At 48.2% G+C, this 23,153-nt stretch overlaps 14 non-coding genes across 14 annotated transcripts; all 14 read left to right on the top strand.

The window, feature by feature from the left end:
- Positions 1-197: 197 nt before the first annotated feature.
- LOC142677232 (U2 spliceosomal RNA) lies at positions 198-388 on the top strand. The gene has a single exon (XR_012852272.1). It is a non-coding gene; the product is annotated as a U2 spliceosomal RNA (small nuclear RNA).
- Positions 389-1,641: 1,253 nt separating this feature from the next.
- On the top strand, positions 1,642-1,832 carry LOC142677231 (U2 spliceosomal RNA). The gene has a single exon (XR_012852271.1). It is a non-coding gene; the product is annotated as a U2 spliceosomal RNA (small nuclear RNA).
- Positions 1,833-3,095: 1,263 nt separating this feature from the next.
- Positions 3,096-3,286, top strand: LOC142677457 (U2 spliceosomal RNA). Its single transcript, XR_012852475.1, has one exon. It is a non-coding gene; the product is annotated as a U2 spliceosomal RNA (small nuclear RNA).
- Positions 3,287-4,549: 1,263 nt separating this feature from the next.
- LOC142677230 (U2 spliceosomal RNA) lies at positions 4,550-4,740 on the top strand. The gene has a single exon (XR_012852270.1). It is a non-coding gene; the product is annotated as a U2 spliceosomal RNA (small nuclear RNA).
- Positions 4,741-6,015: 1,275 nt separating this feature from the next.
- On the top strand, positions 6,016-6,206 carry LOC142677229 (U2 spliceosomal RNA). Its single transcript, XR_012852269.1, has one exon. It is a non-coding gene; the product is annotated as a U2 spliceosomal RNA (small nuclear RNA).
- Positions 6,207-8,688: 2,482 nt separating this feature from the next.
- LOC142677228 (U2 spliceosomal RNA) lies at positions 8,689-8,879 on the top strand. The gene has a single exon (XR_012852268.1). It is a non-coding gene; the product is annotated as a U2 spliceosomal RNA (small nuclear RNA).
- Positions 8,880-10,147: 1,268 nt separating this feature from the next.
- LOC142677394 (U2 spliceosomal RNA) lies at positions 10,148-10,338 on the top strand. The gene has a single exon (XR_012852418.1). It is a non-coding gene; the product is annotated as a U2 spliceosomal RNA (small nuclear RNA).
- A 1,270-nt stretch (positions 10,339-11,608) lies between these two features.
- On the top strand, positions 11,609-11,799 carry LOC142677225 (U2 spliceosomal RNA). The gene has a single exon (XR_012852266.1). It is a non-coding gene; the product is annotated as a U2 spliceosomal RNA (small nuclear RNA).
- Positions 11,800-13,068: 1,269 nt separating this feature from the next.
- On the top strand, positions 13,069-13,259 carry LOC142677516 (U2 spliceosomal RNA). Its single transcript, XR_012852528.1, has one exon. It is a non-coding gene; the product is annotated as a U2 spliceosomal RNA (small nuclear RNA).
- Positions 13,260-14,537: 1,278 nt separating this feature from the next.
- LOC142677224 (U2 spliceosomal RNA) lies at positions 14,538-14,728 on the top strand. Its single transcript, XR_012852265.1, has one exon. It is a non-coding gene; the product is annotated as a U2 spliceosomal RNA (small nuclear RNA).
- Positions 14,729-15,846: 1,118 nt separating this feature from the next.
- Positions 15,847-16,037, top strand: LOC142677223 (U2 spliceosomal RNA). Its single transcript, XR_012852264.1, has one exon. It is a non-coding gene; the product is annotated as a U2 spliceosomal RNA (small nuclear RNA).
- A 1,253-nt stretch (positions 16,038-17,290) lies between these two features.
- On the top strand, positions 17,291-17,481 carry LOC142677222 (U2 spliceosomal RNA). The gene has a single exon (XR_012852263.1). It is a non-coding gene; the product is annotated as a U2 spliceosomal RNA (small nuclear RNA).
- Positions 17,482-18,599: 1,118 nt separating this feature from the next.
- Positions 18,600-18,790, top strand: LOC142677221 (U2 spliceosomal RNA). Its single transcript, XR_012852262.1, has one exon. It is a non-coding gene; the product is annotated as a U2 spliceosomal RNA (small nuclear RNA).
- Positions 18,791-20,070: 1,280 nt separating this feature from the next.
- On the top strand, positions 20,071-20,261 carry LOC142677559 (U2 spliceosomal RNA). The gene has a single exon (XR_012852567.1). It is a non-coding gene; the product is annotated as a U2 spliceosomal RNA (small nuclear RNA).
- Positions 20,262-23,153: the final 2,892 nt, after the last annotated feature.

Below are 23,153 nucleotides of genomic sequence, written 5' to 3'. Positions count from 1 at the left end.
CACTGCATTGTGATGCAAGCAAAAGAAGCAAATCCTGTCTTGCTTCCTCTCCGGCCTTTATTCACCTCCCGCTTAGTAGCTGTGAGTGTGTGTGAGCCTGCAGGGCCCCATGGAATTGCCTAGGAGTAGGCTGAATCGCTGCAAGGGGTGAACAGCAGTATTGGGCAGGCTCGATCAACGCGCGGCCCGTTCGGGTTATCGCTTCTCGGCCTTTTGGCTAAGATCAAGTGTAGTATCTGTTCTTATCAGTTTAATATCTGATACGTCCCCTATCTGGGGACCATATATTAAATGGATTTTTAGAACAGGGAGATGGAAATAGAGCTTGCTCTGTCCACTCCACGCATTGACCTGGTATTGCAGTATTTCCAGGACCGGTGCACCCTTTCCTTATGTGTTTACTAAAATCAGATTCCAAAAGTGCTTTTTGTGTTTGCCATTGTTTTTGTCTTTCGGATGGGATCTCCCCTTTTAATCCCATTATTTCAACACCTGTTGGACAATGCATTTGTACAGTCATGTGTGATAATGAGCTAATTTATTAAATGCAATTAATTAATACATTGCCACCTCTTGTTTTGTGTCGTCTGTGTTTCTGTGTTTCCGGCATTTCACATTGGAACAGCTCATTCACCTTCCTTGTCTTCTCTCCGCCCTCCCTCCTAGGTAGGTTAAAGAGCTGCACCTGAGCCAGCCACTGATTGATGCAGCACCATAGTCAAATAGTGGAGTGGAGTAGGGGAACAGCAAACAGCCATTAAAGCAGCCAGCCCGCCCGCCCGTCACAATGGACCTACCTGTGTACACTAGATGGATGTGATGGAATGTACTGTGGTCCCTACATTTCAAGAAGAAGTAAGAATTGCAGTTGCAACAAACCCTTGCTTGCCTACAAAGAGAGCAGCAATTTGGATTTGTTACTATGTTACCTGGAAGAATAACAAACTGTGCAAGGATGGAGGTTGTAGGAGCAAGGAGAACAAGTTGTCTGTAAAGTTGGTGGATGCCTATTTTCCATTTTGCAGTCCCTTGTCTCCCTCTTGTGGCCTCCTGGAGGCAACTAGCTGTGCAAAAAAAAGACAGCCTGGGGGCCGGCTGTTGTAGTGTTGCCCTCTCAGGCAACACTGAGTGACTGACTGAGCCGCACCGTCTTATATAAAGTTCAGACGGAACTTTGCACGTGTCATAGTGGAGACCTCAGGAGCCAGAGCCAGCTTTCTGACATCATAATGGGGCCTCAGAGATAAAAGCCTGGGCCCATGCAGTGTTGGTCAGTGCTGCTCAGGAGGCAGCACTGGACTGGATTAAAGCTGATACAAGGTGTGAAAGGAGAAGGGGTGGCAGTGGGCATGCACTTACTGCTGCTGCTGCCAGTGTTTGCACGGCAGGAGGGCATTTGGGCGTTGCCAGGAAGGCGTTTTTATGTCCATTCCTCCTCTTTCAGCACTGCATTGTGGTGCAAGCAAAAGAAGCAAATCCTGTCTTGCTTCCTCTCCGGCCTTTATTCACCTCCCGCTTAGTAGCTGTGAGTGTGTGTGAGCCTGCAGGGCCCCATGGAATTGCCTAGGAGTAGGCTGAATCGCTGCAAGGGGTGAACAGCAGTATTGGGCAGGCTCGGTCAACGCGCGGCCCGTTCGGGTTATCGCTTCTCGGCCTTTTGGCTAAGATCAAGTGTAGTATCTGTTCTTATCAGTTTAATATCTGATACGTCCCCTATCTGGGGACCATATATTAAATGGATTTTTAGAACAGGGAGATGGAAATAGAGCTTGCTCTGTCCACTCCACGCATTGACCTGGTATTGCAGTATTTCCAGGACCGGTGCACCCTTTCCTTATGTGTTTACTAAAATCAGATTCCAAAAGTGCTTTTTGTGTTTGCCATTGTTTTTGTCTTTCGGATGGGATCTCCCCTTTTAATCCCATTATTTCAACACCTGTTGGACAATGCATTTGTACAGTCATGTGTGATAATGAGCTAATTTATTAAATGCAATTAATTAATACATTGCCACCTCTTGTTTTGTGTCGTCTGTGTTTCTGTGTTTCCGGCATTTCACATTGGAACAGCTCATTCACCTTCCTTGTCTTCTCTCCGCCCTCCCTCCTAGGTAGGTTAAAGAGCTGCACCTGAGCCAGCCACTGATTGATGCAGCACCATAGTCAAATAGTGGAGTGGAGTAGGGGAACAGCAAACAGCCATTAAAGCAGCCAGCCCGCCCGCCCGCCCGTCACAATGGACCTACCTGTGTACACTAGATGGATGTGATGGAATGTACTGTGGTCCCTACATTTCAAGAAGAAGTAAGAATTGCAGTTGCAACAAACCCTTGCTTGCCTACAAAGAGAGCAGCAATTTGGATTTGTTACTATGTTACCTGGAAGAATAACAAACTGTGCAAGGATGGAGGTTGTAGGAGCAAGGAGAACAAGTTGTCTGTAAAGTTGGTGGATGCCTATTTTCCATTTTGCAGTCCCTTGTCTCCCTCTTGTGGCCTCCTGGAGGCAACTAGCTGTGCAAAAAAAAGACAGCCTGGGGGCCGGCTGTTGCAGTGTTGCCCTCTCAGGCAACACTGAGTGACTGACTGAGCCGCACCGTCTTATATAAAGTTCAGACGGAACTTTGCACGTGTCATAGTGGAGACCTCAGGAGCCAGAGCCAGCTTTCTGACATCATAATGGGGCCTCAGAGATAAAAGCCTGGGCCCAGGCAGTGTTGGTCAGTGCTGCTCAGCAGGCAGCACTGGACTGGATTAAAGCTGATACAAGGTGTGAAAGGAGAAGGGGTGGCAGTGGGCATGCACTTACTGCTGCTGCTGCTGCTGCCAGTGTTTGCACGGCAGGAGGGCATTTGGGCGTTGCCAGGAAGGCGTTTTTATGTCGATTCCTCCTCTTTCAGCACTGCATTGTGGTGCAAGCAAAAGAAGCAAATCCTGTCTTGCTTCCTCTCCGGCCTTTATTCACCTCCCGCTTAGTAGCTGTGAGTGTGTGTGAGCCTGCAGGGCCCCATGGAATTGCCTAGGAGTAGGCTGAATCGCTGCAAGGGGTGAACAGCAGTATTGGGCAGGCTCAGTCAACGCGCGGCCCGTTCGGGTTATCGCTTCTCGGCCTTTTGGCTAAGATCAAGTGTAGTATCTGTTCTTATCAGTTTAATATCTGATACGTCCCCTATCTGGGGACCATATATTAAATGGATTTTTAGAACAGGGAGATGGAAATATAGCTTGCTCTGTCCACTCCACGCATTGACCTGGTATTGCAGTATTTCCAGGACCGGTGCACCCTTTCCTTATGTGTTTACTAAAATCAGATTCCAAAAGTGCTTTTTGTGTTTGCCATTGTTTTTGTCTTTCGGATGGGATCTCCCCTTTTAATCCCATTATTTCAACACCTGTTGGACAATGCATTTGTACAGTCATGTGTGATAATGAGCTAATTTATTAAATGCAATTAATTAATACATTGCCACCTCTTGTTTTGTGTCGTCTGTGTTTCTGTGTTTCCGGCATTTCACATTGGAACAGCTCATTCACCTTCCTTGTCTTCTCTCCGCCCTCCCTCCTAGGTAGGTTAAAGAGCTGCACCTGAGCCAGCCACTGATTGATGCAGCACCATAGTCAAATAGTGGAGTGGAGTAGGGGAACAGCAAACAGCCATTAAAGCAGCCAGCCCGCCCGCCCGCCCATCACAATGGACCTACCTGTGTACACTAGATGGATGTGATGGAATGTACTGTGGTCCCTACATTTCAAGAAGAAGTAAGAATTGCAGTTGCAACAAACCCTTGCTTGCCTACAAAGAGAGCAGCAATTTGGATTTGTTACTATGTTACCTGGAAGAATAACAAACTGTGCAAGGATGGAGGTTGTAGGAGCAAGGAGAACAAGTTGTCTGTAAAGTTGGTGGATGCCTATTTTCCATTTTACAGTCCCTTGTCTCCCTCTTGTGGCCTCCTGGAGGCAACTAGCTGTGCAAAAAAAAGACAGCCTGGGGGCCGGCTGTTGCAGTGTTGCCCTCTCAGGCAACACTGAGTGACTGACTGAGCCGCACCGTCTTATATAAAGTTCAGACGGAACTTTGCACGTGTCATAGTGGAGACCTCAGGAGCCAGAGCCAGCTTTCTGACATCATAATGGGGCCTCAGAGATAAAAGCCTGGGCCCAGGCAGTGTTGGTCAGTGCTGCTCAGCAGGCAGCACTGGACTGGATTAAAGCTGATACAAGGTGTGAAAGGAGAAGGGGTGGCAGTGGGCATGCACTTACTGCTGCTGCTGCTGCTGCCAGTGTTTGCACGGCAGGAGGGCATTTGGGCGTTGCCAGGAAGGCGTTTTTATGTCGATTCCTCCTCTTTCAGCACTGCATTGTGGTGCAAGCAAAAGAAGCAAATCCTGTCTTGCTTCCTCTCCGGCCTTTATTCACCTCCCGCTTAGTAGCTGTGAGTGTGTTTGAGCCTGCAGGGCCCCATGGAATTGCCTAGGAGTAGGCTGAATCGCTGCAAGGGGTGAACAGCAGTATTGGGCAGGCTCGGTCAACGCGCGGCCCGTTCGGGTTATCGCTTCTCGGCCTTTTGGCTAAGATCAAGTGTAGTATCTGTTCTTATCAGTTTAATATCTGATACGTCCCCTATCTGGGGACCATATATTAAATGGATTTTTAGAACAGGGAGATGGAAATAGAGCTTGCTCTGTCCACTCCACGCATTGACCTGGTATTGCAGTATTTCCAGGACCGGTGCACCCTTTCCTTATGTGTTTACTAAAATCAGATTCCAAAAGTGCTTTTTGTGTTTGCCATTGTTTTTGTCTTTCGGATGGGATCTCCCCTTTTAATCCCATTATTTCAACACCTGTTGGACAATGCATTTGTACAGTCATGTGTGATAATGAGCTAATTTATTAAATGCAATTAATTAATACATTGCCACCTCTTGTTTTGTTTCGTCTGTGTTTCTGTGTTTCCGGCATTTCACATTGGAACAGCTCATTCACCTTCCTTGTCTTCTCTCCGCCCTCCCTCCTAGGTAGGTTAAAGAGCTGCACCTGAGCCAGCCACTGATTGATGCAGCACCATAGTCAAATAGTGGAGTGGAGTAGGGGAACAGCAAACAGCCATTAAAGCAGCCAGCCCGCCCGCCCGCCCGTCACAATGGACCTACCTGTGTACACTAGATGGATGTGATGGAATGTACTGTGGTCCCTACATTTCAAGAAGAAGTAAGAATTGCAGTTGCAACAAACCCTTGCTTGCCTACAAAGAGAGCAGCAATTTGGATTTGTTACTATGTTACCTGGAAGAATAACAAACTGTGCAAGGATGGAGGTTGTAGGAGCAAGGAGAACAAGTTGTCTGTAAAGTTGGTGGATGCCTATTTTCCATTTTGCAGTCCCTTGTCTCCCTCTTGTGGCCTCCTGGAGGCAACTAGCTGTGCAAAAAAAAGACAGCCTGGGGGCCGGCTGTTGCAGTGTTGCCCTCTCAGGCAACACTGAGTGACTGACTGAGCCGCACCGTCTTATATAAAGTTCAGACGGAACTTTGCACGTGTCATAGTGGAGACCTCAGGAGCCAGAGCCAGCTTTCTGACATCATAATGGGGCCTCAGAGATAAAAGCCTGGGCCCAGGCAGTGTTGGTCAGTGCTGCTCAGCAGGCAGCACTGGACTGGATTAAAGCTGATACAAGGTGTGAAAGGAGAAGGGGTGGCAGTGGGCATGCACTTACTGCTGCTGCTGCTGCTGCTGCTGCTGCTGCCAGTGTTTGCACGGCAGGAGGGCATTTGGGCGTTGCCAGGAAGGCGTTTTTATGTCGATTCCTCCTCTTTCAGCACTGCATTGTGGTGCAAGCAAAAGAAGCAAATCCTGTCTTGCTTCCTCTCCGGCCTTTATTCACCTCCCGCTTAGTAGCTGTGAGTGTGTGTGAGCCTGCAGTGCCCCATGGAATTGCCTAGGAGTAGGCTGAATCGCTGCAAGGGGTGAACAGCAGTATTGGGCAGGCTCGGTCAACGCGCGGCCCGTTCGGGTTATCGCTTCTCGGCCTTTTGGCTAAGATCAAGTGTAGTATCTGTTCTTATCAGTTTAATATCTGATACGTCCCCTATCTGGGGACCATATATTAAATGGATTTTTAGAACAGGGAGATGGAAATAGAGCTTGCTCTGTCCACTCCACGCATTGACCTGGTATTGCAGTATTTCCAGGACCGGTGCACCCTTTCCTTATGTGTTTACTAAAATCAGATTCCAAAAGTGCTTTTTGTGTTTGCCATTGTTTTTGTCTTTCGGATGGGATCTCCCCTTTTAACCCCTTAATGACCGGGCCATTTTGCACGTTAATGACCAAGGATTCTTTTTTGTTTTTTCACGGTTGCATTCCAAGAGTCGTAACTCTTTTTGTATTCCGTCTACATAGCCGTATAAGGGCTTGTTTTTTGTGGGACGAGTTGTATTTTGTAATTGTACCATTTTTAGATGCTTATAATATATTGATTAACTTTTATTAACTTTATTTTAGGAGAGAATTGAAAATAAGCAGCTATTCCAGCATTAATTTTCACGTTATAAATTTACGCCGTTTACTATGCAGCGTAAATAACATGTTACCTTTATTCTATGGGTCGGCACGATTACGGGGATACCAAATATGTAAAGATTTTATATGTTTTCCTATGTTTGCACAATAAAAACCCTTTTAGAAAAAAATTACTTGTTTTTGCATCGCCGCGTTCCAAGAGCCGTAACGTTTTTATTTTTCCGTCGATGTGGCCGTACGTGGGCTTGATTTTTGCGGGACAATGTGTAGTTTTTATTAGTACTATTTTGGGGTACTTAGGACTTATAGATTAACTTTTATTTTATTTTTTATGGGGGGAATGGGAGAAAAGAGAGAATTTTGACGTTGTTTTTTGCGTTTTCTTTGGACGCCGTTCATCCGGCGGTTTAATTAATATGTTCATTTTATTGGTCAAGTTGTTACGATCGCGGGGATACCATATAGGTGTATGTGTGATTTGTTTTGACCGTTTTACTAAATAAAACCACTTTTTGGGCCAAAAAAGTAGTTTTATTTGACTTTGACTGTAATTATTTATTTATTTTTTTCACAAACTTTATTTAACTGTTTTACATTTTTTTTTTTAGTCCCACCAGGGGACTTCACTATGCGATGTGCCGATCACATATATAATGCTTTGGTATACTTCGTATACCAAAGCATTATTGCCTGTCAGTGTAAAACTGACAGGCAACCTGTTAGGTCATGCCTCTGGCATCGCCTAACAGGCAGATGCTGAAGGCAGACCTGGGGGTCTTTGTTAGACCCCCGGCTGTCATGGAAACCCGACGGCGACCCGCGATTTGTTTGCGGGGGCGCCGATCGGGTGACAGAGGGAGCCCCCCCCCCTCTGTCAAACACATTAAATGCCGCTGTCACTATTGACAGCGGCATTTAATGGGTTAAACTGCCGGAATCGGCGCGCGCTTCGATTCCGGCAGTTGCAGCAGGAGCCAGGCTGTGTATAACAGCCGTGCTCCTGCCGCTGATCGCGTGGGTACAGTCTCAGTACCCGCGCCATCACAGGACGGATATATCCGTCCTCCTGCGCGAACTAGCAGCTGCTGAGGACGGATATATCCGTCCTTCGGCGTTAAGGAGTTAATCCCATTATTTCAACACCTGTTGGACAATGCATTTGTACAGTCATGTGTGATAATGAGCTAATTTATTAAATGCAATTAATTAATACATTGCCACCTCTTGTTTTGTGTCGTCTGTGTTTCTGTGTTTCCGGCATTTCACATTGGAACAGCTCATTCACCTTCCTTGTCTTCTCTCCGCCCTCCCTCCTAGGTAGGTTAAAGAGCTGCACCTGAGCCAGCCACTGATTGATGCAGCACCATAGTCAAATAGTGGAGTGGAGTAGGGGAACAGCAAACAGCCATTAAAGCAGTCAGCCCGCCCGCCCGCCCGCCCGTCACAATGGACCTACCTGTGTACACTAGATGGATGTGATGGAATGTACTGTGGTCCCTACATTTCAAGAAGAAGTAAGAATTGCAGTTGCAACAAACCCTTGCTTGCCTACAAAGAGAGCAGCAATTTGGATTTGTTACTATGTTACCTGGAAGAATAACAAACTGTGCAAGGATGGAGGTTGTAGGAGCAAGGAGAACAAGTTGTCTGTAAAGTTGGTGGATGCCTATTTTCCATTTTGCAGTCCCTTGTCTCCCTCTTGTGGCCTCCTGGAGGCAACTAGCTGTGCAAAAAAAAGACAGCCTGGGGGCCGGCTGTTGCAGTGTTGCCCTCTCAGGCAACACTGAGTGACTGACTGAGCCGCACCGTCTTATATAAAGTTCAGACGGAACTTTGCACGTGTCATAGTGGAGACCTCAGGAGCCAGAGCCAGCTTTCTGACATCATAATGGGGCCTCAGAGATAAAAGCCTGGGCCCAGGCAGTGTTGGTCAGTGCTGCTCAGCAGGCAGCACTGGACTGGATTAAAGCTGATACAAGGTGTGAAAGGAGAAGGGGTGGCAGTGGGCATGCACTTACTGCTGCTGCTGCTGCTGCTGCTGCCAGTGTTTGCACGGCAGGAGGGCATTTGGGCGTTGCCAGGAAGGCGTTTTTATGTCGATTCCTCCTCTTTCAGCACTGCATTGTGGTGCAAGCAAAAGAAGCAAAACGCGCGGCACGTTCGGGTTATCGCTTCTCGGCCTTTTGGCTAAGATCAAGTGTAGTATCTGTTCTTATCAGTTTAATATCTGATACGTCCCCTATCTGGGGACCATATATTAAATGGATTTTTAGAACAGGGAGATGGAAATAGAGCTTGCTCTGTCCACTCCACGCATTGACCTGGTATTGCAGTATTTCCAGGACCGGTGCACCCTTTCCTTATGTGTTTACTAAAATCAGATTCCAAAAGTGCTTTTTGTGTTTGCCATTGTTTTTGTCTTTCGGATGGGATCTCCCCTTTTAATCCCATTATTTCAACACCTGTTGGACAATGCATTTGTACAGTCATGTGTGATAATGAGCTAATTTATTAAATGCAATTAATTAATACATTGCCACCTCTTGTTTTGTGTCGTCTGTGTTTCTGTGTTTCCGGCATTTCACATTGGAACAGCTCATTCACCTTCCTTGTCTTCTCTCCGCCCTCCCTCCTAGGTAGGTTAAAGAGCTGCACCTGAGCCAGCCACTGATTGATGCAGCACCATAGTCAAATAGTGGAGTGGAGTAGGGGAACAGCAAACAGCCATTAAAGCAGCCAGCCCGCCCGCCCGTCACAATGGACCTACCTGTGTACACTAGATGGATGTGATGGAATGTACTGTGTTCCCTACATTTCAGGAAGAAGTAAGAATTGCAGTTGCAACAAACCCTTGCTTGCCTACAAAGAGAGCAGCAATTTGGATTTGTTACTATGTTACCTGGAAGAATAACAAACTGTGCAAGGATGGAGGTTGTAGGAGCAAGGAGAACAAGTTGTCTGTAAAGTTGGTGGATGCCTATTTTCCATTTTGCAGTCCCTTGTCTCCCTCTTGTGGCCTCCTGGAGGCAACTAGCTGTGCAAAAAAAAGACAGCCTGGGGGCCGGCTGTTGCAGTGTTGCCCTCTCAGGCAACACTGAGTGACTGACTGAGCCGCACCGTCTTATATAAAGTTCAGACGGAACTTTGCACGTGTCATAGTGGAGACCTCAGGAGCCAGAGCCAGCTTTCTGACATCATAATGGGGCCTCAGAGATAAAAGCCTGGGCCCAGGCAGTGTTGGTCAGTGCTGCTCAGCAGGCAGCACTGGACTGGATTAAAGCTGATACAAGGTGTGAAAGGAGAAGGGGTGGCAGTGGGCATGCACTTACTGCTGCTGCTGCTGCTGCTGCTGCTGCCAGTGTTTGCACGGCAGGAGGGCATTTGGGCGTTGCCAGGAAGGCGTTTTTATGTCGATTCCTCCTCTTTCAGCACTGCATTGTGGTGCAAGCAAAAGAAGCAAATCCTGTCTTGCTTCCTCTCCGGCCTTTATTCACCTCCCGCTTAGTAGCTGTGAGTGTGTGTGAGCCTGCAGGGCCCCATGGAATTGCCTAGGAGTAGGCTGAATCGCTGCAAGGGGTGAACAGCAGTATTGGGCAGGCTCGGTCAACGCGCGGCCCGTTCGGGTTATCGCTTCTCTGCCTTTTGGCTAAGATCAAGTGTAGTATCTGTTCTTATCAGTTTAATATCTGATACGTCCCCTATCTGGGGACCATATATTAAATGGATTTTTAGAACAGGGAGATGGAAATAGAGCTTGCTCTGTCCACTCCACGCATTGACCTGGTATTGCAGTATTTCCAGGACCGGTGCACCCTTTCCTTATGTGTTTACTAAAATCAGATTCCAAAAGTGCTTTTTGTGTTTGCCATTGTTTTTGTCTTTCGGATGGGATCTCCCCTTTTAATCCCATTATTTCAACACCTGTTGGACAATGCATTTGTACAGTCATGTGTGATAATGAGCTAATTTATTAAATGCAATTAATTAATACATTGCCACCTCTTGTTTTGTGTCGTCTGTGTTTCTGTGTTTCCGGCATTTCACATTGGAACAGCTCATTCACCTTCCTTGTCTTCTCTCCGCCCTCCCTCCTAGGTAGGTTAAAGAGCTGCACCTGAGCCAGCCACTGATTGATGCAGCACCATAGTCAAATAGTGGAGTGGAGTAGGGGAACAGCAAACAGCCATTAAAGCAGCCAGCCCGCCCGCCCGCCCGCCCGTCACAATGGACCTACCTGTGTACACTAGATGGATGTGATGGAATGTACTGTGGTCCCTACATTTCAAGAAGAAGTAAGAATTGCAGTTGCAACAAACCCTTGCTTGCCTACAAAGAGAGCAGCAATTTGGATTTGTTACTATGTTACCTGGAAGAATAACAAACTGTGCAAGGATGGAGGTTGTAGGAGCAAGGAGAACAAGTTGTCTGTAAAGTTGGTGGATGCCTATTTTCCATTTTGCAGTCCCTTGTCTCCCTCTTGTGGCCTCCTGGAGGCAACTAGCTGTGCAAAAAAAAGACAGCCTGGGGGCCGGCTGTTGCAGTGTTGCCCTCTCAGGCAACACTGAGTGACTGACTGAGCCGCACCGTCTTATATAAAGTTCAGACGGAACTTTGCACGTGTCATAGTGGAGACCTCAGGAGCCAGAGCCAGCTTTCTGACATCATAATGGGGCCTCAGAGATAAAAGCCTGGGCCCAGGCAGTGTTGGTCAGTGCTGCTCAGCAGGCAGCACTGGACTGGATTAAAGCTGATACAAGGTGTGAAAGGAGAAGGGGTGGCAGTGGGCATGCACTTACTGCTGCTGCTGCTGCTGCTGCCAGTGTTTGCACGGCAGGAGGGCATTTGGGCGTTGCCAGGAAGGCGTTTTTATGTCGATTCCTCCTCTTTAGGCACTGCATTGTGGTGCAAGCAAAAGAAGCAAATCCTGTCTTGCTTCCTCTCCGGCCTTTATTCACCTCCCGCTTAGTAGCTGTGAGTGTGTGTGAGCCTGCAGGGCCCCATGGAATTGCCTAGGAGTAGGCTGAATCGCTGCAAGGGGTGAACAGCAGTATTGGACAGGCTCGGTCAACGCGCAGCCCGTTCGGGTTATCGCTTCTCGGCCTTTTGGCTAAGATCAAGTGTAGTATCTGTTCTTATCAGTTTAATATCTGATACGTCCCCTATCTGGGGACCATATATTAAATGGATTTTTAGAACAGGGAGATGGAAATAGAGCTTGCTCTGTCCACTCCACGCATTGACCTGGTATTGCAGTATTTCCAGGACCGGTGCACCCTTTCCTTATGTGTTTACTAAAATCAGATTCCAAAAGTGCTTTTTGTGTTTGCCATTGTTTTTGTCTTTCGGATGGGATCTCCCCTTTTAATCCCATTATTTCAACACCTGTTGGACAATGCATTTGTACAGTCATGTGTGATAATGAGCTAATTTATTAAATGCAATTAATTAATACATTGCCACCTCTTGTTTTGTGTCGTCTGTGTTTCTGTGTTTCCGGCATTTCACATTGGAACAGCTCATTCACCTTCCTTGTCTTCTCTCCGCCCTCCCTCCTAGGTAGGTTAAAGAGCTGCACCTGAGCCAGCCACTGATTGATGCAGCACCATAGTCAAATAGTGGAGTGGAGTAGGGGAACAGCAAGCAGCCATTAAAGCAGCCAGCCCGCCCGCCCGCCCGTCACAATGGACCTACCTGTGTACACTAGATGGATGTGATGGAATGTACTGTGGTCCCTACATTTCAAGAAGAAGTAAGAATTGCAGTTGCAACAAACCCTTGCTTGCCTACAAAGAGAGCAGCAATTTGGATTTGTTACTATGTTACCTGGAAGAATAACAAACTGTGCAAGGATGGAGGTTGTAGGAGCAAGGAGAACAAGTTGTCTGTAAAGTTGGTGGATGCCTATTTTCCATTTTGCAGTCCCTTGTCTCCCTCTTGTGGCCTCCTGGAGGCAACTAGCTGTGCAAAAAAAAGACAGCCTGGGGACCGGCTGTTGCAGTGTTGCCCTCTCAGGCAACACTGAGTGACTGACTGAGCCGCACCGTCTTATATAAAGTTCAGACGGAACTTTGCACGTGTCATAGTGGAGACCTCAGGAGCCAGAGCCAGCTTTCTGACATCATAATGGGGCCTCAGAGATAAAAGCCTGGGCCCAGGCAGTGTTGGTCAGTGCTGCTCAGCAGGCAGCACTGGACTGGATTAAAGCTGATACAAGGTGTGAAAGGAGAAGGGGTGGCAGTGGGCATGCACTTACTGCTGCTGCTGCTGCTGCTGCTGCCAGTGTTTGCACGGCAGGAGGGCATTTGGGCGTTGCCAGGAAGGCGTTTTTATGTCGATTCCTCCTCTTTCAGCACTGCATTGTGGTGCAAGCAAAAGAAGCAAATCCTGTCTTGCTTCCTCTCCGGCCTTTATTCACCTCCCGCTTAGTAGCTGTGAGTGTGTGTGAGCCTGCAGGGCCCCATGGAATTGCCTAGGAGTAGGCTGAATCGCTGCAAGGGGTGAACAGCAGTATTGGGCTGGCTCGGTCAACGCGCGGCCCGTTCGGGTTATCGCTTCTCGGCCTTTTGGCTAAGATCAAGTGTAGTATCTGTTCTTATCAGTTTAATATCTCATACGTCCCCTATCTGGGGACCATATATTAAATGGATTTTTAGAACAGGGAGATGGAAATAGAGCTTGCTCTGTCCACTCCACGCATTGACCTGGTATTGCAGTATTTCCAGGACCGGTGCACCCTTTCCTTATGTGTTTACTAAAATCAGATTCCAAAAGTGCTTTTTGTGTTTGCCATTGTTTTTGTCTTTCGGATGGGATCTCCCCTTTTAATCCCATTATTTCAACACCTGTTGGACAATGCATTTGTACAGTCATGTGTGATAATGAGCTAATTTATTAAATGCAATTAATTAATACATTGCCACCTCTTGTTTTGTGTCGTCTGTGTTTCTGTGTTTCCGGCATTTCACATTGGAACAGCTCATTCACCTTCCTTGTCTTCTCTCCGCCCTCCTTCCTAGGTAGGTTAAAGAGCTGCACCTGAGCCAGCCACTGATTGATGCAGCACCATAGTCAAATAGTGGAGTGGAGTAGGGGAACAGCAAACAGCCATTAAAGCAGCCAGCCCGCCCGCCCGCCCGTCACAATGGACCTACCTGTGTACACTAGATGGATGTGATGGAATGTACTGTGGTCCCTACATTTCAAGAAGAAGTAAGAATTGCAGTTGCAACAAACCCTTGCTTGCCTACAAAGAGAGCAGCAATTTGGATTTGTTACTATGTTACCTGGAAGAATAACAAACTGTGCAAGGATGGAGGTTGTAGGAGCAAGGAGAACAAGTTGTCTGTAAAGTTGGTGGATGCCTATTTTCCATTTTGCAGTCCCTTGTCTCCCTCTTGTGGCCTCCTGGAGGCAACTAGCTGTGCAAAAAAAAGACAGCCTGGGGGCCGGCTGTTGCAGTGTTGCCCTCTCAGGCAACACTGAGTGACTGACTGAGCCGCACCGTCTTATATAAAGTTCAGACGGAACTTTGCACGTGTCATAGTGGAGACCTCAGGAGCCAGAGCCAGCTTTCTGACATCATAATGGGGCCTCAGAGATAAAAGCCTGGGCCCAGGCAGTGTTGGTCAGTGCTGCTCAGCAGGCAGCACTGGACTGGATTAAAGCTGATACAAGGTGTGAAAGGAGAAGGGGTGGCAGTGGGCATGCACTTACTGCTGCTGCTGCTGCTGCTGCTGCTGCTGCTGCCAGTGTTTGCACGGCAGGAGGGCATTTGGGCGTTGCCAGGAAGGCGTTTTTATGTCGATTCCTCCTCTTTCAGCACTGCATTGTGGTGCAAGCAAAAGAAGCAAATCCTGTCTTGCTTCCTCTCCGGCCTTTATTCACCTCCCGCTTAGTAGCTGTGAGTGTGTGTGAGCCTGCAGGGCCCCATGGAATTGCCTAGGAGTAGGCTGAATCGCTGCAAGGGGTGAACAGCAGTATTGGGCTGGCTCGGTCAACGCGCGGCCCGTTCGGGTTATCGCTTCTCGGCCTTTTGGCTAAGATCAAGTGTAGTATCTGTTCTTATCAGTTTAATATCTGATACGTCCCCTATCTGGGGACCATATATTAAATGGATTTTTAGAACAGGGAGATGGAAATAGAGCTTGCTCTGTCCACTCCACGCATTGACCTGGTATTGCAGTATTTCCAGGACCGGTGCACCCTTTCCTTATGTGTTTACTAAAATCAGATTCCAAAAGTGCTTTTTGTGTTTGCCATTGTTTTTGTCTTTCGGATGGGATCTCCCCTTTTAATCCCATTATTTCAACACCTGTTGGACAATGCATTTGTACAGTCATGTGTGATAATGAGCTAATTTATTAAATGCAATTAATTAATACATTGCCACCTCTTGTTTTGTGTCGTCTGTGTTTCTGTGTTTCCGGCATTTCACATTGGAACAGCTCATTCACCTTCCTTGTCTTCTCTCCGCCCTCCCTCCTAGGTAGGTTAAAGAGCTGCACCTGAGCCAGCCACTGATTGATGCAGCACCATAGTCAAATAGTGGAGTGGAGTAGGGGAACAGCAAACAGCCATTAAAGCAGCCAGCCCGCCCGCCCGCCCGTCACAATGGACCTACCTGTGTACACTAGATGGATGTGATGGAATGTACTGTGGTCCCTACATTTCAAGAAGAAGTAAGAATTGCAGTTGCAACAAACCCTTGCTTGCCTACAAAGAGAGCAGCAATTTGGATTTGTTACTATGTTACCTGGAAGAATAACAAACTGTGCAAGGATGGAGGTTGTAGGAGCAAGGAGAACAAGTTGTCTGTAAAGTTGGTGGATGCCTATTTTCCATTTTGCAGTCCCTTGTCTCCCTCTTGTGGCCTCCTGGAGGCAACTAGCTGTGCAAAAAAAAGACAGCCTGGGGGCCGGCTGTTGCAGTGTTGCCCTCTCAGGCAACACTGAGTGACTGACTGAGCCGCACCGTCTTATATAAAGTTCAGACGGAACTTTGCAGGTGTCATAGTGGAGACCTCAGGAGCCAGAGCCAGCTTTCTGACATCATAATGGGGCCTCAGAGATAAAAGCCTGGGCCCAGGCAGTGTTGGTCAGTGCTGCTCAGCAGGCAGCACTGGACTGGATTAAAGCTGATACAAGGTGTGAAAGGAGAAGGGGTGGCAGTGGGCATGCACTTACTGCTGCTGCTGCTGCTGCCAGTGTTTGCACGGCAGGAGGGCATTTGGGCGTTGCCAGGAAGGCATTTTTATGTCGATTCCTCCTCTTTCAGCACTGCATTGTGGTGCAAGCAAAAGAAGCAAAACGCGCGGCACGTTCGGGTTATCGCTTCTCGGCCTTTTGGCTAAGATCAAGTGTAGTATCTGTTCTTATCAGTTTAATATCTGATACGTCCCCTATCTGGGGACCATATATTAAATGGATTTTTAGAACAGGGAGATGGAAATAGAGCTTGCTCTGTCCACTCCACGCATTGACCTGGTATTGCAGTATTTCCAGGACCGGTGCACCCTTTCCTTATGTGTTTACTAAAATCAGATTCCAAAAGTGCTTTTTGTGTTTGCCATTGTTTTTGTCTTTCGGATGGGATCTTCCCTTTTAATCCCATTATTTCAACACCTGTTGGACAATGCATTTGTACAGTCATGTGTGATAATGAGCTAATTTATTAAATGCAATTAATTAATACATTGCCACCTCTTGTTTTGTGTCGTCTGTGTTTCTGTGTTTCCGGCATTTCACATTGGAACAGCTCATTCACCTTCCTTGTCTTCTCTCCGCCCTCCCTCCTAGGTAGGTTAAAGAGCTGCACCTGAGCCAGCCACTGATTGATGCAGCACCATAGTCAAATAGTGGAGTGGAGTAGGGGAACAGCAAACAGCCATTAAAGCAGCCAGCCCGCCCGCCCGTCACAATGGACCTACCTGTGTACACTAGATGGATGTGATGGAATGTACTGTGGTCCCTACATTTCAAGAAGAAGTAAGAATTGCAGTTGCAACAAACCCTTGCTTGCCTACAAAGAGAGCAGCAATTTGGATTTGTTACTATGTTACCTGGAAGAATAACAAACTGTGCAAGGATGGAGGTTGTAGGAGCAAGGAGAACAAGTTGTCTGTAAAGTTGGTGGATGCCTATTTTCCATTTTGCAGTCCCTTGTCTCCCTCTTGTGGCCTCCTGGAGGCAACTAGCTGTGCAAAAAAAAGACAGCCTGGGGGCCGGCTGTTGTAGTGTTGCCCTCTCAGGCAACACTGAGTGACTGACTGAGCCGCACCGTCTTATATAAAGTTCAGACGGAACTTTGCACGTGTCATAGTGGAGACCTCAGGAGCCAGAGCCAGCTTTCTGACATCATAATGGGGCCTCAGAGATAAAAGCCTGGGCCCATGCAGTGTTGGTCAGTGCTGCTCAGGAGGCAGCACTGGACTGGATTAAAGCTGATACAAGGTGTGAAAGGAGAAGGGGTGGCAGTGGGCATGCACTTACTGCTGCTGCTGCCAGTGTTTGCACGGCAGGAGGGCATTTGGGCGTTGCCAGGAAGGCGTTTTTATGTCCATTCCTCCTCTTTCAGCACTGCATTGTGGTGCAAGCAAAAGAAGCAAATCCTGTCTTGCTTCCTCTCCGGCCTTTATTCACCTCCCGCTTAGTAGCTGTGAGTGTGTGTGAGCCTGCAGGGCCCCATGGAATTGCCTAGGAGTAGGCTGAATCGCTGCAAGGGGTGAACAGCAGTATTGGGCAGGCTCGGTCAACGCGCGGCCCGTTCGGGTTATCGCTTCTCGGCCTTTTGGCTAAGATCAAGTGTAGTATCTGTTCTTATCAGTTTAATATCTGATACGTCCCCTATCTGGGGACCATATATTAAATGGATTTTTAGAACAGGGAGATGGAAATAGAGCTTGCTCTGTCCACTCCACGCATTGACCTGGTATTGCAGTATTTCCAGGACCGGTGCACCCTTTCCTTATGTGTTTACTAAAATCAGATTCCAAAAGTGCTTCTTGTGTTTGCCATTGTTTTTGTCTTTCGGATGGGATCTCCCCTTTTAATCCCATTATTTCAACACCTGTTGGACAATGCATTTGTACAGTCATGTGTGATAATGAGCTAATTTATTAAATGCAATTAATTAATACATTGCCACCTCTTGTTTTGTGTCGTCTGTGTTTCTGTGTTTCCGGCATTTCACATTGGAACAGCTCATTCACCTTCCTTGTCTTCTCTCCGCCCTCCCTCCTAGGTAGGTTAAAGAGCTGCACCTGAGCCAGCCACTGATTGATGCAGCACCATAGTCAAATAGTGGAGTGGAGTAGGGGAACAGCAAACAGCCATTAAAGCAGCCAGCCCGCCCGCCCGCCCGTCACAATGGACCTACCTGTGTACACTAGATGGATGTGATGGAATGTACTGTGGTCCCTACATTTCAAGAAGAAGTAAGAATTGCAGTTGCAACAAACCCTTGCTTGCCTACAAAGAGAGCAGCAATTTGGATTTGTTACTATGTTACCTGGAAGAATAACAAACTGTGCAAGGATGGAGGTTGTAGGAGCAAGGAGAACAAGTTGTCTGTAAAGTTGGTGGATGCCTATTTTCCATTTTGCAGTCCCTTGTCTCCCTCTTGTGGCCTCCTGGAGGCAACTAGCTGTGCAAAAAAAAGACAGCCTGGGGGCCGGCTGTTGCAGTGTTGCCCTCTCAGGCAACACTGAGTGACTGACTGAGCCGCACCGTCTTATATAAAGTTCAGACGGAACTTTGCACGTGTCATAGTGGAGACCTCAGGAGCCAGAGCCAGCTTTCTGACATCATAATGGGGCCTCAGAGATAAAAGCCTGGGCCCAGGCAGTGTTGGTCAGTGCTGCTCAGCAGGCAGCACTGGACTGGATTAAAGCTGATACAAGGTGTGAAAGGAGAAGGGGTGGCAGTGGGCATGCACTTACTGCTGCTGCTGCTGCTGCCAGTGTTTGCACGGCAGGAGGGCATTTGGGCGTTGCCAGGAAGGCGTTTTTATGTCGATTCCTCCTCTTTCAGCACTGCATTGTGGTGCAAGCAAAAGAAGCAAAACGCGCGGCACGTTCGGGTTATCGCTTCTCGGCCTTTTGGCTAAGATCAAGTGTAGTATCTGTTCTTATCAGTTTAATATCTGATACGTCCCCTATCTGGGGACCATATATTAAATGGATTTTTAGAACAGGGAGATGGAAATAGAGCTTGCTCTGTCCACTCCACGCATTGACCTGGTATTGCAGTATTTCCAGGACCGGTGCACCCTTTCCTTATGTGTTTACTAAAATCAGATTCCAAAAGTGCTTTTTGTGTTTGCCATTGTTTTTGTCTTTCGGATGGGATCTCCCCTTTTAATCCCATTATTTCAACACCTGTTGGACAATGCATTTGTACAGTCATGTGTGATAATGAGCTAATTTATTAAATGCAATTAATTAATACATTGCCACCTCTTGTTTTGTGTCGTCTGTGTTTCTGTGTTTCCGGCATTTCACATTGGAACAGCTCATTCACCTTCCTTGTCTTCTCTCCGCCCTCCCTCCTAGGTAGGTTAAAGAGCTGCACCTGAGCCAGCCACTGATTGATGCAGCACCATAGTCAAATAGTGGAGTGGAGTAGGGGAACAGCAAACAGCCATTAAAGCATTCAGCCAGCCCGCCCGCCCGCCCGCCCGTCACAATGGACCTACCTGTGTACACTAGATGGATGTGATGGAATGTACTGTGGTCCCTACATTTCAAGAAGAAGTAAGAATTGCAGTTGCAACAAACCCTTGCTTGCCTACAAAGAGAGCAGCAATTTGGATTTGTTACTATGTTACCTGGAAGAATAACAAACTGTGCAAGAATGGAGGTTGTAGGAGCAAGGAGAACAAGTTGTCTGTAAAGTTGGTGGATGCCTATTTTCCATTTTGCAGTCCCTTGTCTCCCTCTTGTGGCCTCCTGGAGGCAACTAGCTGTGCAAAAAAAAGACAGCCTGGGGGCCGGCTGTTGCAGTGTTGCCCTCTCAGGCAACACTGAGTGACTGACTGAGCCGCACCGTCTTATATAAAGTTCAGACGGAACTTTGCACGTGTCATAGTGGAGACCTCAGGAGCCAGAGCCAGCTTTCTGACATCATAATGGGGCCTCAGAGATAAAAGCCTGGGCCCAGGCAGTGTTGGTCAGTGCTGCTCAGCAGGCAGCACTGGACTGGATTAAAGCTGATACAAGGTGTGAAAGGAGAAGGGGTGGCAGTGGGCATGCACTTACTGCTGCTGCTGCTGCTGCTGCTGCTGCCAGTGTTTGCACGGCAGGAGGGCATTTGGGCGTTGCCAGGAAGGCGTTTTTATGTCGATTCCTCCTCTTTCAGCACTGCATTGTGGTGCAAGCAAAAGAAGCAAATCCTGTCTTGCTTCCTCTCCGGCCTTTATTCACCTCCCGCTTAGTAGCTGTGAGTGTGTGTGAGCCTGCAGGGCCCCATGGAATTGCCTAGGAGTAGGCTGAATCGCTGCAAGGGGTGAACAGCAGTATTGGGCAGGCTCGGTCAACGCGCGGCCCGTTCGGGTTATCGCTTCTCGGCCTTTTGGCTAAGATCAAGTGTAGTATCTGTTCTTATCAGTTTAATATCTGATACGTCCCCTATCTGGGGACCATATATTAAATGGATTTTTAGAACAGGGAGATGGAAATAGAGCTTGCTCTGTCCACTCCACGCATTGACCTGGTATTGCAGTATTTCCATGACCTGCCTAGGTAGAGTCGTGTGTTAACCTTAGACCATACTATCCCCCCCACCCCCACTTAGTAAAGACACATGACACCGAGGTTGGATGTGAAATGGCCACAGCAGCCGTTTATTAATTTCACAGTTTTATGAAAACAATTTAAATCCGAAACATTCGGATAACTAGTTAGGAATCCACCAGAGAATTCCTCCTAATAATTCACATGACCCAACATGGGTCAGAATCATAAATAACAATTAAACGTTAACATTAACCCGAGCAGAGGAAGTCCTTGAAGCCCCTTCAGATGTTCCTTATTAAGAACACACCGAATTAGCCATCTGCAAACCACCAATTACCTCCAGCCGTAAACCAGCTCGGAAGCACCGTTCACCTCTGCAGATGGCTCCAACCACTAGAAGTCCACTTCAAGGGGATAACACCCGATGAAGCCCTCAAGTGCTATACCGACCACTAGAAGTCCACTTCAAAGGGATAACACCCGATGAAGCCTTCAAGTGATATACCTTCTACCAGAAGACCACTTCAAAGGGATAACACCCGATGAAGTCTTCAACCATGTACCTTTTTTGGGGGACGCATACCCCCGATGCGACCCCCCCACCATTTTGTACTGACTGGCCTCAAGGACTCCCCCCGCCACAGCGAAACAGGCCTTGACCCCCTTAAGCCTGTGAGTTCCTCCACACCACCACCGCCCTTTCTATGCCTTCTGCTATCGCCAAGCTCCACAGATCAATGCCAACCTCGGTCAGATGAACCCCGTCACTTCTCCAGAAATTCCCCACTCCTGACTCCAAATCCCTATGCCTTACGCAAATGCCCCCGTTTTTTGCCACAAAACGGGACACCGCCCGGTTAACCTTTATGCGAGCCTTATTGACTCTCTCCACCGATCTAGCTAACCGCCAATGCTTTCTTGGGACTATGTCCGACCACACTACCACCAACTTGGGATAAGATACCCACAAACACAACATATCATGTTTGATATCCCGCACCAACTCACGAAAAGGGCGGACTCCTAAGTCATTCCCACCCACGTGCAACAATAAAACCTCCGGAACCCTATCAAGCCGCGCATATGTCTGGAATTCCGCCAACACCCTGTTCCACGACATACCTCTAAAACCCAGCCAATGCACAACCGCATCCTGTCGCGGAATGCGCAACTGGCGACCATCCGGGCGGACGTCCGCCCTCAAAGCCCCCCAGTGCACGTACGAATGACCCATCAACCACACCAGACAAGGAGGCGAATCTGAAACGGAAAAAACAATTAGGCACCACCAATATAACATTTGTAAAGCGTAAACAACCCCAATCATAACATATGGGGGCGGACATAGGACTTAAACCTTTTAGACTCCCAACGACCAATACGCCTCACCCCTTCATCATCCAACCCCCAGCGCCCCGCTTCCGTTGCTGCGCCAATCCTGAAGGAATGAGATGAATATGACCCTGCCGCAACACCAACTGCCGCCAAACATTTTTTAAATACAGCTCCAAACTGAAACCTGGACAAAAACGACCCGTCCACATGACGTAACAGAGGCAAATCTGGAGACCCCCGTTTTGCGTAAAACCCCGCATGCACTCTACAGGGCACATGACCGACCCCGGGAGGGCGAACAAAACTATCAGCTTTCCCTTCCCTACTTGGTCAGTTTTTGATCGACGCAACCATACTTCTAGCCGATCTGCAAATAGGCTCACCTCCCCAGATCTCAGCCCCCCTGCCCGTTTTGTACTTGGCGACACCAACTCCCCTATTCTAAATGCTCCAAAAAACGCTAACGAAAAAGCCAATCGAAACAAAACCATTTCATCTGCAGAACGACATACCGATGCTAATGAACCGCCCAAAGAGTTAAGCAAAGCAAACGACACCGGCCTTCTACTATCCGCCTCCACCCTACCTCGACGCAACCCCTTCAAAGCCTGCGATACCAGAAATTCCTTCGATACATCCCGAAAACCCCGCAGCTTAAACCCAAACGCCACCGCAGATATGAACCGGTTCACCTTCGCTACTGAAAACCCCGACTCCCAGGCGTCCCCTAACCAGTACAACAGTGCCACCAACCTGTCTCTATCCGTATTGACGTCACCCAACTCTCTTAACCACTCCTCCCACTGCCTCCAACAAGCAGCATACGCATTCCACGTCGCGCGCGCCAAAGACCTTTTTAACAGCTGCTCTACGGGACCGATACCAGATCCCACAGATGCTCCGGACACGCCAACCCGAGACGTTCCGCTCCCGGTGCCAATTGCCGAAACCGGTCCCACTGCGAGCGAGAAAGAGCATCAGCGATACAATTCTGAACACCCGGGACATGCACCGCCACCACCCACGCGTTCAATGACAAACACACCAACACTAAATGTCGCAACAATTGAACTACCGGAGGAGAGGACGCCGTGATGTTATTAATGGCCAGCACCACCCCCATGTTGTCGCAGTAAAAACGGACCTTCTTATCCCTGAGCCTGTCCCCCCAAATGGTAGCCGCCACCACGATGGGAAACAGCTCGAGCAGGGCCAGATTCCGCGTGAGTCCACTGGACACCCAGCTAGCCGGCCATTGACCCGCGCACCACGGACCTCCCCCATAAGCTCCAAAACCACCCACCCCAGCCGCATCCGTAAAAATATTCAAATCACTCGTATCCTGCGCAGGCGCCATCCATAGCGAGCGACCATTGTACTGGCCCAAGAAGTCATCCCAAACCTGAAGATCAGCTCGGTGCTCCTCCTTGAGCCGCACAAAATGATGCGGCGCGCGCACTCCCGCCGTTGCCGCCGCCAACCTCCTACCAAACACCCTCCCCATCGGCATAATCCGGCAGGCGAAATTCAACTTCCCCAGCAGCGACTGAAGCTCCCTCAGCGCCATT

Source organism: Rhinoderma darwinii (genome assembly GCF_050947455.1).
Source record: "Rhinoderma darwinii isolate aRhiDar2 chromosome 2 unlocalized genomic scaffold, aRhiDar2.hap1 SUPER_2_unloc_31, whole genome shotgun sequence".
In the NCBI taxonomy this organism is placed as follows: Eukaryota; Metazoa; Chordata; class Amphibia; order Anura; family Rhinodermatidae; genus Rhinoderma; species Rhinoderma darwinii.
Note: the sequence above shows the minus strand (reverse complement) of the source record. Positions and strands in the feature narration are given on the sequence as shown.